This window comes from Pinus tabuliformis, chromosome 8, assembly GCF_031772625.1.
Source record: "Pinus tabuliformis cultivar Carrire ecotype Pingquan chromosome 8, CPIR1, whole genome shotgun sequence".
In the NCBI taxonomy this organism is placed as follows: Eukaryota; Viridiplantae; Streptophyta; class Pinopsida; order Pinales; family Pinaceae; genus Pinus; species Pinus tabuliformis.
This window is the reverse complement of record NC_142294.1, coordinates 1,213,997,247-1,213,999,682: the sequence shown is the minus strand read 5'-3', so window position 1 is coordinate 1,213,999,682 and position 2,436 is coordinate 1,213,997,247. Positions and strand designations below refer to the sequence as shown.

The 2,436-nt window shown below is 40.1% G+C and overlaps 1 pseudogene; it reads left to right on the top strand.

Moving 5' to 3' along the window:
- The first annotated feature begins 372 nt into the window (after positions 1-372).
- On the top strand, positions 373-1,795 carry LOC149239747 (CRS2-associated factor 2, chloroplastic pseudogene; annotated as a pseudogene).
- Positions 1,796-2,436: the final 641 nt, after the last annotated feature.

Genomic DNA, 2,436 nt, shown 5'->3' with positions numbered 1-2,436 from the left:
GATGCATCGCCCTCCTAAACTGTCGCGCTCAGATGCCTCCATCTTAACCATGCAACAAAAAATGGTTAACTATCCGCCTTAACAAGTTGCGTAGTTAATAATTAACAGGTGCTGGCAGCAATTCACAATGGTGTCTCCTTCAATATTTTCTCCTCGCCTTCTGCAATTCCTCCTGCTTCCAACACTAAAACCAACAATAATTATCATTTTTTGGCTCCCACTCTGCCCACTCTTCCTCCCCTCCATAAAAGAAGCAGCGGCACCACAATCAGGAGCAGCATGAGAGTGGAAATTTAAGCACCCAATCTGTTTGATAATCCCGAAGGATAAAAGGCAAAGTGCCACGGCAAGAACAAGAAAGTGTATAGATATATGGACCACAATACAAACAAGCTAGGGGACAACCGAGGAGTCACAGTCAATAGCGACGGAACATCATACAGAGTAGAAGGGGCGCCATTCGAGTTCAAATTCAGCTACACCGAGACCCCTAAGGTGAAGCCTCTGGCCCTCAGAGAGCCACTCTTCGCTCCTTTCGGGCCGCCCACAATAAACAGGCCATGGATTGGAAGAGCGCCTCTTCCGAAGAGCAATAAAATGCCTGCCGATTTGGATTCCTTCAACCCTTCTCTGCCCGACAAGAAGGGCGCGAAGTACGTCGAGGCGCCCGACCCTTTTATCATGGATAACGGCCCCAAATATGATGCCAGGACCCGATATGAGATACTGGGGGAGCCTTTGCCGAGGAACGATATTAATGAGCTCGTCGACTTCAGGAAATTGTCAAGTTAATCTTGGAAGGGATGGATTGACACAATATGTTAGAATTGATCCATACTCATTGGAGACGTCGACAGGTTTGTAAGATAAATGCAAAGGTGTTCCAGCAACAGACATGGATAATGTTTGGCGGAAAGATCATTCGTCGTGTTGGTGGAGTAGTATACCTTTTTCCGGGCCGAAACTATAACTGCAAAAACCGTCCAACTTTTCCCTTGATGCATTGGAAGCCTGCAACACCTCCCTATCTGAAGCTGATTGAACGAGCTGCTGCTGGGATGACAATAGAAGAAGCAGATGCATTACGAAGAAAAAGACGTCATCTACCACCCATTTGTAAATTAGGAAAAAATGGTGTCTACTTTAATCTTGTCAAAAATGTCAGAGAGGCTTTTGAAGAATGTGATCTGGTGCGGATAAATTGCCGAGGAATGAAACCTAGCGATTAAAAAGGATAGGTGCCAAACTTAAGGAACTGGTTTCTTGTGTGTTGCTTTCGTTTGATAAAGAGCATATATTAATGTGGAGAAGTAGAGAATACGCACCTAAGTATTTTGAAGAGCGAGCCCTGCTTGCTTCTAAGTCTGCTAGTGAAGTTAGTAGAGATAATTCTACTGATTCTGAAGTCTTTGTTATTCAATCATCTGGTAAGAAATTATTCTCTGGAACTGGGGAATTGACAACCTCTTTAGAGATAGGATTATTGAAGCACAACGTTGTTACATTATCCAAGGATGTTTCTCATGAAGGTGTAATTGTGACTAGTGAACATAACAGATCTTTACCAGAAGAATTGGAAAAGTCATCTTTTTCAGTGAAATGCAAAGAGTTAGTTAAACTGGGTGAAAATGAGGATGCCCTTAAGCAGAAAATAAATGTTCAAACACATAATTGTAATGGCATGGATACTTCTAAAGAAGAAATAGGTTTATGGGCAGATTATTCCACTCATAGTATGCTATCTATGTCTGGTTCTACACGTACAACACCATTTTCCAAGACTAGAGAAATGTAGAGACACCTGTCGATCTTTTGAATATGTAGGTCGTGATTCGTCAACTGCCCGTGTTGCTATTTTTGCTAATTCCTTGAACACATCATCTGAATCGTTACCTTCTTTAACAACACGTGTCATCATTTATTATCACAGATCGATGCGAGACAGAAGATAATGCATGAAAGTGATAATTTTTTTGGAAACAAAATTTTGGTTGATACATAGGCTAATGGATGCAATAAAATTACTCAAAGCATTGAACTCTTATGGCTGCAGTTAAGAATTTAATAGCTATTAAAAAAAATACCTTTTAATTCATTTAGACTGTTAGTTTAAATCTAACAATCTAGTCGGACAAATCCTCTTCATTTTTCGTTATAATTTATATCTTTCACATTAAATAATATAAAATGATAATATTGTTGAAATGATATCTCGTTTATGGTACTTCTAATCGTTTAGATCGTGAGGCTTCTTGATATTTCAATTGGTAGGCCCAGTCAAACTTTCAGGCGCCGACTCGCCCGAATGCAGCGTTTGCAAAATTCAACGAGGATAACATATATTTGCATATTTTAAGGGGAAGATGAAACTTAAAAACCCCTCCCTTTTAAAATTAATGATGCACTAAAGTTTAAGAGAAGCATTACTACACATCC